At 37.1% G+C, this 15,651-nt stretch overlaps 1 protein-coding gene across 4 annotated transcripts in view; it reads left to right on the top strand.

The window, feature by feature from the left end:
- The window catches only part of TTC28 (tetratricopeptide repeat domain 28), a 621,084-nt gene that overhangs the window by 212,176 nt on the left and 393,257 nt on the right, over positions 1–15,651 (top strand). Inside the window, exon 1 of one of the 4 annotated variants that reach the window (XM_032883288.1) lies at positions 12,594–12,948. The exons of the other annotated variants lie outside the window; for them this stretch is intronic. The gene's annotated coding sequence lies outside the window, so the exon portion shown is untranslated. Of the gene's footprint in view, positions 1–12,593; positions 12,949–15,651 lie in introns of those variants that run through there. 4 annotated transcript variants of the gene reach the window in all.

Here is a 15,651-nt window from a genome sequence, read left to right as displayed (position 1 = left end):
ATGAGGTAGTGTTGCACAATATTGTGAATGTACTGAGTGTAGCGGTATCGTATACTTTAAAATGGTTAATTTTGTATTATATGAACTTCCCCTCGATTGAAAAAAAAAAGGTGGGGAGGGGGAAGTAACAGTTATTTGTAACACATCAGTACAGCAACACCAAGGTTGTAAAACCCCTGGAGTAAATCTTTGCTTCCTTTAGCCTGAAATATTCTTGATTCTGTAAGATTGGTAAGGAATGGTCATCTATAGAGAACTACTTCCAGGAACATTCGAGAAGCTGGGAATGGTTGATAGACTTGATAAGAAGTGAAGGAAGTCAGCAATGAGAAAATCTGATTTGGCACCTTTAGTGTTCAGGAGCTAGCCAGTAAACATTGCTGGTGTGAGAGGCTACAGAGTTTAATTGGCCCAACCTCAAAAAAGGGCGCCAGCAGCCACCTTCATTTTGCTACTCAGTTACAGTGATGACATGCTGTGGAAAACACTGTGGAAGCAAGAAAAAACCTGAAGTCCCGGCCGGCCCTGTCAGCTTTTGCTTCCACAGTGAATTCATTAAAACATTAATAACAATGTATGTCTCAGCTTTAAAATTTGCTTTTATTGATATGTTAAAACCCTGTAGTTTTTTTGAAAGCTATAAAAATTATATCATTTAACTGACATTTTCAGGATTTACATGAATCTTTTGTCCTGAACTTTCTTGTTAGTGCCCCCCTCCCCTTTTTGGTTTTTGTAGCTAAAAAGAGTATTCTCATTTGATTGAGTCCTTTGTTATTTATTGTGTTAGAATTTGTCTTCGTTGTTTTGAGTAGTCTGTGCTTTTAGCATATATTTTAAGAAAAACCAGAAAATTGTGTCCTTTGGCTTATATCTTCTTTGTAATAAATTTAGCATTCTAGAAAAGGTACATGAAATTGGCTTGATGGCAATTTTCAAAGCTGCCCATCAGCTTTTTGCTGGTAGATGTCTCTCAGTTTGGACTTTCATTTTTTATTTTTTATTTTTTAAATATTTTTATTTATTTATCTACTTGACAGAGAGAGAGAGAGAGGTCACAAGTATGCAGAGAGGGCAGAGAGAGAGGGTGAAACAGTCTCCCCGCTGAGCAGAGAGCCCAATGCGGGGCTCGATCCCAGGACCCTGAGATCATGACCTGAGCGGAAGGCAGAGGCTTAACCCACTGAGCCACCCAGGCGCTCCTCAGTTTGGATTTTTAAAGGACTGAAATTTCTCTAGCTTATTTCTGATTATGTAAATAAATGTCCATTCATGAATGCACCCATATTTCTAGCATTATTTAATTGTGGGCATTAATATTTTGGATTTCTATCATGTCTGGGACTGAGACTTGTAAAGGCACAGATTTTGATGCAATTCTGTTAGAGAGCAGTTAACATTTGGAATAGGGTCAAAGTAGAATTGGGAGCCAAGAGGTCATTGTGGGGACTCACTGTGTTTGGGTATGTACTCTCCCAACATGCAATATACATAAACTTGAACCTAGAAAGATAATAGCTGGGGTTAAGGAAGGAAGAAACTCATAAGGAAACTTTGTTGCACACTCTGGGATAACTTTGTTGTATCCTATATTGTCATACCAACACTGACTAGATTAGATAATGGGTTTCTTTTCCATTGACAAATGATTTTTTATTTTAGTTTGTCCAATGTGTTTGTTTGTTTTAAGGAAAATCAAAATACAACATTTTGGATCTGAAAACAGACTGAAAGCCAACTTGTTTTATATAACTAAAAACTGTGAGTGTCCATTACATTTATCTGGATCACTACTTCACTTCTCTGACAATCAGTTGTTAAGCATATTTTATACTTTTAACATTTATAAATGAGCACAGCAAGTATACATGCACACATTTCAGGATTACGCTCAGTTGTGGTATCTGTGAAAAACTATAGTGTTTAAGCCCAGACTTATAAGATCTTTTTGGAGCTATGTTTGTGGAATTGAGATTATCAGGCATAAATAAGATTGTTTTTTTTTTTTAAGATTTTATTTATTTATTTGACAGAGATCACAAGTAGGCAGAAAGGCAGGCAGAGAGAGAGAGAGAGGAGGAAGCAGGCTCCCCGTGGAGCAGAGAGCCCGATGGCGGGGCTCCATCCCAGGACCCCGGGATCATGACCTGAGCCGAAGGCAGAGGCTTTAACCCACTGAGCCAGCCAGGTGCCCCTAAGATTGTTGTTTTTGAAGAGTAGAGAGAAGATGTCATAATGAGTGATTATGGACTCATATTCATTTTGATTGAGTTTTGGGTCTTCATTACTTTAATAAATAGCTTTTTTCCAATAGAGGGTGGGCTTGAGAAAGAACAGATAAAATGCAAACCACTTTGTTTTACTGTTAATTTTGGTAAAGATTTTAGGTTGAACTGTGTGAAATTGCTGATGTTTGACCATCTTTTACCTAAAGAAATGGAAATTTAGTATGGTTCAATTAATATTTGGGGGTTAGGAATGGTGCTGATAAATATTGAAATTAAGACTAAAATGTGTTTGGGGGATTAATTATGAATTAATTTCAAAGTCACTATGGTTCCCATGAAAAATTGCTACAGTAATATTTAATTTGTCTATGGTGTTCTTGTGAATTTCTTGTTAACTCAAACTTAATTCATTAACTGCCAGCCATTGTTAAATTTCAATCATTTTTTGATGTGAAATTTTCTAAAATATGTTAACACATTTTCTGCCCTCTTAAACAGAAGGTACTAAGTGTGATTTAAACTTCTTTTGATTACTTAGGATATTAATCACAGACATGAATTATTCTACTTTGCTATAATATAGCAATACTACTGAAGCTTTTAAGGAGTGTAGAATTATTTGCTCCTATACTGAATTACCCGAATGCTCTTTGTTTCTTTTAAAATATTTTTATATCTTCTTTGTACAGTATTTTTCTTTCTTTCTATGTTGCCAAAGTAATGCTGCTGTCATGTGCCTACCTCTTGCAGTTCTATTGTGTGTATCTGTTTCCTGTCTGTGGTGGTTAGGAAACCCAGCTAACTGAGTCTTACTGTGATTAAGATGAAAGTAAGTACTGTGAATGAAGGTTTCTCTTATGAGTATGTGAACTTTATAGAGTATGAACCGTGGCTTTCTATTTTGATGTCATAGAGGTTTTTTGTTTTTTGTTTTCAGACTTTCTGGCTTTAGGCTATGTTTTAAATAGTTGAGGTGGTTAAATCAGTGACCTTTTGATAAGTGAGATATTTATTATGCTGTTGATGACTGAGAGTTAGATATATTTGAGGATGCACGGCCATAGGAATTGAAAACATTTGAGCGATTTGATAAATACCACAATGGTTTTCTCGTCTCTGTCTTTGCTTTGGTATATCTGGCTTGGTATTTTAAAAAATAACTTGTTCAAATATATACACACAGTAAAAGACTATGGCAGAAGGAACTAATAGCAGTGGCTCATGTGAAAGGGTAGAATTGCATATCCTTAGGGAGTGTATGTGATTGCCTTCGAGAAGAAATGACCAAAGGATGTGGGATTTATTTTGATATTAATTAGTTACATATTAATTAACAAAAATATTATTTTTATAGTGACACAAACATTACTTATTTTAAACAACTTCTTTGGCTTTAGCTTAGGCTCTTGCTAGACAGTATTTATGATACTGAGACTAAGACATTTTTAGAAATGAAAGCACCTTAAGGGGCACTTCGGTTACAGATTAGGAAGTAGAGCACCAACTGGAAGGGTAAACTGGCACCCTCAGAATCATGTAGCTATTCTGAGGCTGGCTTAAGTCTGGGTATTCCAAGGAGAGACCATATCTACTGGACTGTATTGCTTCTACTTCTCTAGGAATTTGGAATAGGGTTGGGCTTGTTTGTAAGAAGAAAAAAAAAACTTACATGGATGGTATAGTTCAAAGACACAAGAAATCTTTTTGCTTTCAGATACCTCTTCTGTGACTTATTTTCCTAGAACTGTCCTTTGTGCTCATGCTTTAAAAAGCCAGAGTAAAATGCAAATATGATAGTAGCATTTGTTTGCTGTTTGATAGTTTTTAAAAAAAATATTTATTTGTCAGAAAGACAGAGAGAGAGCACAAGCAGGGGGAGAGGCAGACAGAGGGAGAAGTAGATTCCCTGCTGAGTAAGGAGCCCGATGTGGGACTCGATCCCAGGACCCTGGGATCATGACCTGAGCTGAAGGCAGCTGCTTAACCAACTGAGCCACCCTGGAATCTTGCAATTTGTTAGTTTTACTGTTGCTTAGCAAGACATTCAGGAATGGTATAAAGCCTTTTTTTTTTTTTTTTAAATGTTACATTAGTCACCACACAGTACTTCATTAGTTTTTGATGTAGTGTTCCATGATTCATTGTTTGCATATAACATCCAGTGCTCATTGCAATATGTGCCCTCCTTAATACCCATCAGCAGGCTCACCCATCCTTCCAGTCCCCTCCCCTGAAATATGTATAAATACCCTCTTGTCATAGCTGGTAGGGAGAGATTCTCAAGTCATGAGAACCTTCCTTAGTCACTGAGAGGCCTGCGTTGTGGTGGATGATGGGGTCACTTTGATGGGGACCATGTGTAGCCAAGAAGCAGCATTAAGGGGGCTAGGAGTTCTGCAACACTGACTCCATCTTTGGCCCTCCATCTTGTTCTGCCAGTGCAATGACCTGCCTCATTGCTCCCTGTTCCAGGCCCCTGGAAGTTCATGTATGCCTTGACCGGAATGCAGGAAGGCTTGTTCAGATCTTCTTTTAAAGTGGCACACAGAGACTCCACTTTAGATAACTTGTAGAGGTCCTCTGGTGAATAGATGTACCACTTGAGATAACTCCCCTGGGACTTCACCTCTGTGCCCTAGCTTTATAAAAGCTATGGCTTGAGGTATGAACGGGGCAGAGAATGCGGTGGAGGATGGGGCAGAGGCTGGTTGTCTACCATTTGGATCATCCATCTCCCGGATGCCCCCTGTCAGTAAGTTGCCCTGAATTAAACTCTTTCTAAACCTATGGGGTAGTTTGCTTTGGTTTTTGGTCTTAAAGTGCCTTCTTGGTCTGGAGAATACTGACCCTCCTCCTCCTTCTAACAAGGGGTCTGTGATTTAGGGGGACAGGAGAACCAGTTGAGAGTAGAAATAGAGGATATTGGCCACAAACTTCACATACTTCATAATTTCAAGGGAGGGCCAGTTCTAGGTCAGAGTAGTGGATACAAAAGGACCAAGAGTAAGGGAAGAAAAATTAATGAGTATTATCAATAAAGATGAAATAATGTCTCGGAAAAGTAAATGGTTTATGTAGGTTTACACAAATATGAAATAGACCTCACTGGTAAGTAAATCATATCAGGATATACTTGTCTCTGTTCTTATTATTTCTGATGACAGCTATGGTTCTTGAGAAATTTTAATGAGCCATATAAATGCTATCCCTTTTATGGTGGTCATGAAACAAACAATTTTAGAAGAACTGAGTTATTACGGAAACCAGTGTTTTCAGTAAATAAGTGTAACTGTGGGTAAATTGTCTGTGTTAATTTGAACAGAACTGTTTTATTCTTTAAAGTGAATACATAACAGATCTTTGCATTGCATCATACTGACTTAAGAATGAATGAGAATGTAAAATTCCTAAAGCTAATTTTTAAATTATACATTTATATAATCTAAATTATAAATCTGTAGACTATTCTGCTGACAGAAGATTAAAAGAGGATAAAAATGTGGATAAAGTAACTCAATTTCTTCATCTCTGAAAAATTTAAACAGAAAAATTCTAACTTTAAGAGATACCAGTTAAGGGGTACCTGGGTGGTGCAGTGGGTTAAGCCTCTCCCTTCGGCTCAGGTCATGATCCTAGGGTCCTGGGATCGAGCCCTGCATCAGGCTCTCTGCTCAGCAGGGAGCCTGCTGCCCCCCCCCCCGCCCCCGCCTGCCTCTCTGCCTCTCTCTGTCATATAAATAAATAAATAAAATCTTAAAAAAAAAAAAAAGAGATACCAGTTAAAGGAAGGAAGGACCTTCAGTTATAGGTCATTCATTGACTATGTTATTACATATGCAACACTTATATTGCTTATCAGGAAAGATTAATTGGCACAAAGTTTATATAATCTCATCATGGATGAGTTTTAAACACTGATATAAAAATGTACAAAATTTGGGTAAGTAGAACCAGATAGTTGTTCAGAGTTTAAAATGTCTAGAATTTCTTAATGGATTCTGTAGCCATTTCAGAGATTGTTTCAATGATATACACTTTTATTTTATTTTATTTTTTAAAGATTTTTATCTATTTATTTGACAGAGATCACACGTAGGCAGAAACAGGCAGAGGGCGGGAGGAGGCAGGCTCCCTGCTGAGCAGAGAGCCCAATGCAGGGCTTGATCCCAGGACCCTGGGATCATGATGCAAGCTGAAGGCAGAGGCTTAACCCACTGAACCACCCAGGCGCCCCAGTGATATATGCTCATCATTTAAAAGATAAGAATAATTTTAAAACCCAAATTTCTTTTAAATGATCAAGTGATTAAGCATTTCCTAAAGCTGTTGGAGATGCAGATATAAATAAAATACATTTGCTGTAGAAGGGAGCGTGAGGCCAGTGCACAAATACCTGAACTGTGAAGTGGCGTGTGTTTAGTATCACCAGCGAGAGTCGATAAAAAGAGAGGTCACAGCTGAGTTGGTAAAAGAAGGGGAAGGATTTGGAGTTTGGGATAGAAGTTCATAGACCAAGAGAGTCTGCCTGGTAGAGTGGCTTTTCACCTAGACTTGGTGGGCTGATTTTTCCCAGACGGAGATGAGGAGGCCATTCCAGGCAGTGAGAATAACGGAGGGAAAGGCATGCTCTGAGCATGTTTTTACAACATGGTGAGGAATCCTAGTTTGGCTGGAGGATAAGCTTCAAATGCCAGCTTAAATCCGGACAGTAATTGGCCCCAAAGATGGTGAAATTAAGTTTTCACATGCTTATTCTCCTCCTAATGCTTGGTGAGTAACTGGTTTTTCTCACACGTTCTTATTAAAGGAAAATGAAAAACTGAGTAGGTTGCAAGTGATGGGATTTTATTTGACTCTGCAAGGATTTTTATAAATACTAGAGCAGCTGTTTATATGTTTTTCATGATTGCCCTATGCATATCAGAATGATTCTCTTCATTGTTTCTGCATAAGTCCACATTTGACTCAACTTTATCTTTGAATGTTTGCCATTCTCATTTTGTTTGTACTCCCTTGGGTAGTGTTAGTTACCTGATGATAGGAATATCATAAATTTGGAATTCCAAGCACTTCCAACTTCAGAATGTCATTTCTTTACTACGCATATTATGTAGTACTGTTAAACAATCAGTTTGAGGTCTGTAGCACAATTCACAAAGCAACAATCTCTCCTGTATTTCCAAATAAAGTCCTTGAAGGGAATGATATTTGCAGAATGTGCTATGGTGGTAAATTTAGAGAGTACAAGATAATTACTTGTAATTATGGCAATTTCTGTAAGGGAAATCATCTTAATTTGTTCCTACTAAGAAATAGAATTGCTCTACTCATAGCATTTGAATCTTTTTAGGAGATTAATGCTGTGTGCCTTCATTACTTTGAATGGACATCACAGCTTTTCACTACATCTGAAATTACCCCTTTAATTCACGCTTCTGTTTGAATTTCTGTTAAATGCAGCCTTCACTTTTAAAAAATCATATTCCAGAGCTCTTGTTGGAGAGAACTTACAAGTCCATCCTAAGCAAATTTTGTAAGAATAGTAGTACATCTCTACCAGGAGAATAAACTCCCAAAGAAGCCATAATTTGGATGGTGAAAAAGAGTCTTTAACTTGTGCTTGGAGCGTTCACCTGTCATGTTATTCCCTGAAGATTTAAAAATTTAGATGGCCTTTAGGCTGATGGGTAATTACTATGGCTTAAAAGGAATGCTGTGTCTTGGCATTTTTAAGACGACAGCATTCTGACTACTTTTTGTTTTTAAGTATTTAATTATACTGTCTGGGAAAGGTAACTTGTATGTAGTTAAGATAAAATTGGAGTGGGAAGAATGGGTTTATACTAGAATATAATTAATTGGAAAGAAGATTGAAACAGAAATGATGGACATATGTCTCCACAGGTGACAAAAGTACTAAGTATGGAAAGCTAACTCATTGTTAGGCTGAGATTGTCTACAAAAATAAGTGGTTTCAGTTTTCAGAGCTGGTGGAGTGGCTTAAACAATTCTGAGTTTTCAATTAGCACCTATTTCTTCACATTATACAGGAATTCTTTTGGCTGCATTGAGTTGAGACTGGGGACTTGGTGTTAAAATTTCTTTCTCCCCCGATGTCAGGTACAATACTTAGCAATCAGAAGTCATGCTTGAGTATAGCAGCTTGTAGGTAGGATCAGGCAGAGCTAGAGAGAGGCAAAAGCCACAAGTGACTCCAGAGTTGTTCTTTGATTTTGAAATGTCCTGCCCTTTTTTTTTTTTTTAAGATTTTATTTATTTATTTGACAGAGATCACAAGTAGGCAGAGAGGCAGGCAGAGAGAGAGGGGGAAACAGGCTCCCTGCTGAGCAGAGAGCCCGATGCGGGGCTCTATCCCAGGACCCCGAGATCATGACCTGAGCTGAAAGCAGAGGCTTTAAACCACTGAGCCACCCAGGCGCCCCTGTCCTGCCCTTTCTACTAAGACCTAAGCTTGTAGTCAAACTTGGGTTAATTGATTGAATAATTATTTCAATATGCATTTGTTGAGGACCCATTATGTGCCAGATGCTGGCTATTTATATCATAATGAGGAGGAAAAATGAGTAATGCTTAATGGTAACTCCATTATCTCAAAATTTGGGATAGTTCAGTTTATTCTTATGAATGTTTGCTCAGTAAGTTAGTAATTACTGAATTTGAGAGAACCAACTAATTTACTAACTATAAGCACTCTAATAATTTATGAAGTGTTAGACGTTGGGAGTACAGATTCAGATATAACATGATCCCCATTCTCAAGAAGCTTACAGTCTAGACAGGAAGTCAGAAGAGAAAATAAATTATTGCAATACAATATGATAACAATGGTACCACATATGGGGTGCTATGGGAACATTGAAAAGCTGGAGAAAGGAGGAGGAGGAGGTGATGTGAGCTAAGCATTGAACTATGTATGGAAGTCGTCTAGGTTAATAACTGGTGTGTATTTCTAGAATAAAGACTTTCTTAACACTTATTCTTTCATTTTTATTACAGTGATTTTCAAAAGTAAACTAATTTATTTTAATTTAATTTAATTTATTTACTTGAAAGAGAGAGCATGAGAAGGGAGAGGGTCAGAGGGAGAAGCAGACTCCCTGCTGATCAGGGAGCCCGATACAGGACTCAATCCCGGGACTCCAGGATCATGACCTGAGCCCAAGGCAGTTGCTTAACCAACTGAGTCATCCAGGCTCAGGCGCCCAAAAGTAAACTAATTTTAAAGGGGTTCAGCTCATTTTGATTTCATTTATTATTTCCATGTTATCATATCATAGTTTGATTTCCTTTTAATACTTTTAGAAGATAAGTAAGCATTTCTTATGTATTCACTTACAATTAGATTAGTTTTCACAGTTGGATTCTTAATAAAATGAGTGCTACCTTGAGTCTGTCTTTTCTTTTCTCTTTTCTCTTTCTTTCTTTCTCTCTTTCTCTCTTTCTTTCTTTCTTTCTTTCACCTTGTGGCATGATGTCTTCCCTTTTAAATATACTTTAATATACAGACCTTTTGAATGTATTATACCCATATTAATTTTTTCCTTTTTTTTTTTTTTAATTAGGAAAGCAGTTCCCAAAGTATTTTTCACTAGATTCAATGAGGAGGAGAAAACTCAATGGTAAATAAATTTGGAAGAAGTGTACACACTGTTTTCTTTTTAGAGATTCATTTTGCATATTATGAGTGTTCTGAGAAGTCCTACAATTAAAAAAGAAAGAAAGGAAGGCAGGAGAGACTTCTTCACCTTTATTCAACAAAAATCGTTCCTAAATATGACCTCTTGTTTTCATAACATAAGAATATATGTATTTTGGGAGTTTGTTTTTAAAAAAATTTATATATTTAAAAATGTATTGAAGTATAGTTGACATACAATGTAATACTAGTTTCAGGTAGGACATTTCTATACATTACTCTGTGCTCACTACAGTAAGTGTAGTTATCATCTGTCACCATACAGTGTTATTATAATATTATTAACTATGTTCCTTATGTTGTACTTTTCATCTCTGGGACTTACGTATTTTATAACTGGAACTTTGCACTCCTAATCCTCTTCCTCTATTTCACCCATACCCCCTGGTCCCTGATAGCCACCAATTTGTTTTCTGTATTCAAATCCTTTTTTTAAAGTTTTATTTTTTTACTTTAAAAATTTATTTAAAAAAATTTTTAAGTAGAGTTGACACATAATGTTACATTAGTTTCAGGTGTACAACATAGTGTTTTGACAAGTTTATACATTATGCTATGCTCACAAGTGTAGCTATCATCTGTCATGCTCTTACAGTATCATTGACTATATTCTTTATGTTGTGAATTTTATTCCTGTGATTATTTATTTCACAAGTAAAAGCCTGTATCTCCCACTTCCCCCTCCCCCCACCCTGGTAACCATCAGTTTGTTCTCTGTATAAGTCTGAATCTGTTTTTTGTTTATTCATTTGTTTTGTTATTTAGATTCCATATATGAATGAAATCACATGGTATTTGTCTTTCTCTGTCTGACTTATTTCACTTAGCATAATACCTTCTAGGTCCATCCATGTTGTTGCAAATGGCACACTCTCATTCTTTTTTATGGCTGCATAATATTCCATTGTGTATACATATACACATGTTCCTTATTCACTTGTCTATTAATGGACAGTTAGGTAGCTTCTGATTGTTGGCTGTTGTAAATAATGCTGCAATAAACATGGGGTGCACATGTTTTTTCAAATTAGTGTTTTCATTTTCTTTGGGTAAAGATTGTAGATTATTGGATTATATGATAATTCTATTTTTAATTTTTTGAGGAGCTTCCATACTGATTTCTACAGTGGCTGTACCAATTTGCATCCCCACCAAAGGGTTCCTTTTCCTCCATGTTCTTGCCAACGCTTGTTACTTCTTGTCTTTTTGATTTTAACCATTCTGACAGGTATAAGGTGATACCTCATTGCGTTTTTGATTTGCATTTTCCTGATGATTATTGATGTTAAGCATCTTTTCATGTGTTTTTTGGCCAACTGTATGTCTTCTTTGGAAAAATGTCTATTCAGGTCCTCTGCCCATTTTTTAATCTGATTATTTTTTTGGTGTTGAGTTGTATAAGTTCTTTATGTATTTTGGATATTAACCCCTTGTCAGATATATATTTGCAAATATCTTCTCCCATTCCATAGGTAGCATTATTGTTCTGTTAACAGTTTTCTTTTCCTGTGCAAAAGCTTTTTATTTTGATGTAGTCCCAATAGTTTAATTTTGCGTTTCCCTTGCCTTAGGAGACATGTCTAGAAATCTATTGCAATGACCAGTGTAAAGAAATTACTTCCTGTGTTCTCTTCTAGGATTTTAATGGTTTTAGGTCCCACATTTAGGTCTTTATTCTATTTGAGTTTATTTTTGTTTATGGTGTTAGAAAGTGGTCCAGTTTCATTCTTTTGTATGTAGCTGTCTAGTTTTCCCAGCATTATTTATTAAAGAGACTGTCTTGGGAATTGCTTTGTTTCTTAATATATCTTTGTTTTTGGGTTAGATGAAAGAATTAATACACATAATCAATATGGAAATATTCTTTTCTTATGGGCTGAACTTAATTAGAAGGAAATAACAAGAAAGAAGGCAAAAGAAAGAATAAAATGAGAAGACTATAGAAATATAGAGATGAGAAAAAAAATATTGGTAGCAGCAGAAAGGTTTAAAAAATTCTTGTAAAGGCTACAAACTGTTATTAAAATGTGACATAGTGAAATCCATTTATCAGGTTCCTGGATTTAATATTTCCCTAGAGATAAGAAAATATTGCTAAGTGCCAAAGTATTTTTCTCACATTTAATTTTTACAGTGCTTAAAACATTTCCCTACTGTTTTTTCCTGAAAAATATTATGAGGCTTTCACTTTGTTATTAAAGGACTAAAATTTTTTAACAATGTAAAGTTAGATAAGAGAGCTGCTTCGTTCCCTTAGTAAATTTCACAACTGGGAAAACATTTTCTCCTTCCTGATTCTTTAAGGGTAGGTAAGTTTGAGGTGGTATGGAAAGAATCTCTTAAGTTTGATACTGCCTGTGATGGTGTGAACTGTGGTAATTAAGTCTCCAGTAAAGGTATGAAATGTTCAGTTGTTTGGTTACTTTTTGTTTGTTTTTGATGGAGTGCTTTTATTCTTTTTTTTTAAATGTATTTATTTATTTGACACACAGAGAGAGATATCACAAGTAGGCAGAGCAGCAGGCAGAGAGAGAAAGGGAAACAGGCTCCCCACTGAGCAGAGAGCCCAATGTGGGGCTCCATCCCAGGACCCTGAGATCATGACCTGAGCCGAAGGCAGAGGCTTAACCCACTGAGCCACCAGGTGCCCCTGGAGTGCTTTTATTCTTTTCGAGCTCTACTCGATGAAAGGGCATTTCTGAACTTGATTAGGGGGAGATCAGGGAGGGCCATTGAGTCTGTCTACTCTTGCCAGATAGCTTAGATAAGAACAGGAACTGAGCGGGTGGAGCATGCTCTAAGTCTTGTCAAAATATTCTAGTTAGCTCTTGCTTGGTGCAGAACTCAGTGGTCCCCTTCCATCACAGCAGCCTTAGGAAGCAGAAAGTTAGACACCTGGGAAATTGTAGAGACCCTTTGGGGTTAGAATGTGACTGTTTTAGATTAGAGATTCCTGGGGACAGCCAACTAACTGCATGAAGATGGATTCAGAAAACTGACTGTGTAAGTAAGACTTTTTATATTTAATTATATTAGTTAATAATGGTTTTTGCTTAGGTTTTTTTTTTTTTTAAAGATTTTATTTATTTATTTGACAGACAGAGATCTCAAGTAGGTGGAGAGACAGGCAGAGAGAGAGAGAGAGAGAGGAGGAAGCGGGCTTCCCGCTGAGCAGAGAGCCCGATGCAGGGCTTGATCTAAGGACCCTGGGATCATGACCTGAGCTGAAGGCAGAGGCTTTAACCCACTGAGCCACCCAGGTGCCCCAGTTTTTTTTTTTTTTTTTTTTTTAAACTTTGGTATTTGAAGTCTTGTTGGAAACGCCCTCAGCTGTACTGAAGAGAATGAAAGGAAGATTTTGCTGTTGTTTTCCTCTATTCCCCCTAGGTTAGTTCATTCATTGAGCAAATATTTACTAAGTGCTTACTGAATTCTGATGAGGGAAGCAACACACCTGTTGGTGCCAGTGAGATGGTGACAGTCACTATCCAAGTGACAAAGTGACTCACCCCAGGCCAAGTGAGACTGAGGAGATACTATTGGGCTCTGTTACTGAGGAAGATTTTCCCTTACTCTGTCTCCATAGTCCCCCATTCCATTTCAGCTTTATCAAATTGAACTCCTCAGGGCCTCTCACACCCTCTTCTCTCTGAGGCTCTCTGAGATCCACCAAGGTGGAATTAATCCTTTCTTTCACTGCACTGTTTTAAATCCTTATTAGAGCAGTTACTGAGGTTTGATCAGTTGATCAGTGAACTGATTGATTAGTTCATTCGTTCAGCATATGTTTGTTAAACACAATGAATCAGCCATTCAACATATCAGAGTAAGACTCTATCTCTGTCTTCAGTGAGCTAATTGTGCATTGCTTATTGCTTGTCTATACCGCTAACTCCTACTATGTCTTAAACCCATAAAGAGCAGTGATGGTTCTTACTTATCTTCTCCTGGGTGCCCAGCACAGCACCTGACTATAACAAGGCATTCAGCAAGTGCCTTTGAATATATTGAATTTGTTTTTGTTTCTGTCACACAGAACTGAAGATTCATGGATATTGCTCCATTATAGTTGAAATTTGTATAATAGGCTTATATTGGAGGAAACCAGAGTTCTGACAGCTTATATTAAGTGACACATCCAGCTGTATTTAGTAAGTCTGTAACAGATGAATTCATATTTGATACTTTTATGTTAATTTACAAGCCACTGAACTATTGTGACTTACTTTAGCTTATTTTAAATAAACTGAATAACTGAAGAAATATGTATTTGAAATATAATTTGTAGTAGAAACAAAGGGTTGGATCTTTGTTTATCCCGCACAATGATTTAGTAAGCAATAGAGTCAGATGTCAAAAGGCTTTTAGGTCACTGGTTGAGTAGCACTGTGGTTTATTATTTACCTCTTGCCTACCACAAATGTTCTTCTAATCCAAGAACCCAGAGTAAATGTTTGCTGAGAGTCTCTGCATTGCCTAAACAATGAAATATTCACATGCTTTAGTGGTAGCAAAATTGAATGGCAAACAGCTGCCAGCAGCCATTCCTTACTGATCGAATCCAGGAGGTTTGTGAAAGGGGAACATATGGATAGGGGCTAACTGGAAATTAGCAAAGATCTAAATGTTTGACTGAATGTGGTTATAGTTTGGTATGGTAAAGCCCAGAGGTGAGAAATGACCTCGTATCAAAGCCAAGTGGTAAGAAAGAACTTTACTGGAAACAGCTATGACACAAACACAGAATTAGGTATGAGATGCTTTTTCCTGAGACTACATTCAAAGGAAGTTGTTATTAGACTTACACTATGGCCTGAATAAGGAAATAATACTTCAAAATAACCTAAAAAGGCAAAATTTCTGCCAAGGTGTAGTTGGGAAGCATATATTACTATCTAATTATAATACAGTGTACTAAGTATTTTTTTTAAAGATTTTTATTTATTTATTTGATACACAGAGAGAGATATCACAAGTAGGCAGAGCAGCAGGCAGAGAGAGAGGGGGAAGCAGGCTCCCCGCTGAGCAGAGAGCCCCCATATAGGGTTCAATCCCAGGACCCTGAGATCATGACCTGAGCTGAAGGCAGAGGCTTAACGCACTGAGCCACCCAGGCACCCCCTGTTCTAAGTATTTTAATGAAAGTATATGCTACAAATATGGGACCACTGAGAATGGAATCTTGAGGGAAATAGAGGTTTCCCACCTTTGCAGAAGGCTTTGTTTCAGACAGAAACACCTATGCAGCGCTATAGGCAGAGACAGGAAGGTGTGAAACACTCGAACACATTTGTTTAATACTTCTTTGTTTATTGTGGGGGTGTAAAACATCATGGGCGTAATTAGTAAGCCTAATTTCCTGTATTCTTGATATAAATAGTACTAAAAAATGATAATCAGGAAAATGTATTTCTTTCGGTCTTAGTCATATTTTCTTACTTTTTTTTCCTCTCTTTTGAGAGAGTGTGCACATGCAGTGGGGAAGGGGCAGAGAGAGAGGGAGAGAATCTTAAGCAGATTCCATACTGAGTGCAGAGCTGAACACCAGGTTCAGTCTCACGACCCCGAGATCATGACTTGCACTGAAATCAAGAGTTGGACACTTAACCAACAGAGCCACCCAGGTGCCCCTTAGTAATATTTTCTAAAGTTTAATGCAGCATCTATTAAATGAATGCAAGAACAACCTTTCATTGCATCTTTTCA

Source organism: Lontra canadensis, unplaced genomic scaffold, assembly GCF_010015895.1.
Source record: "Lontra canadensis isolate GAN:19392208 unplaced genomic scaffold, GSC_riverotter_1.0 scaffold87, whole genome shotgun sequence".
Lineage (NCBI taxonomy): Eukaryota > Metazoa > Chordata > Mammalia > Carnivora > Mustelidae > Lontra > Lontra canadensis.
Note: the sequence above shows the minus strand (reverse complement) of the source record. Positions and strands in the feature narration are given on the sequence as shown.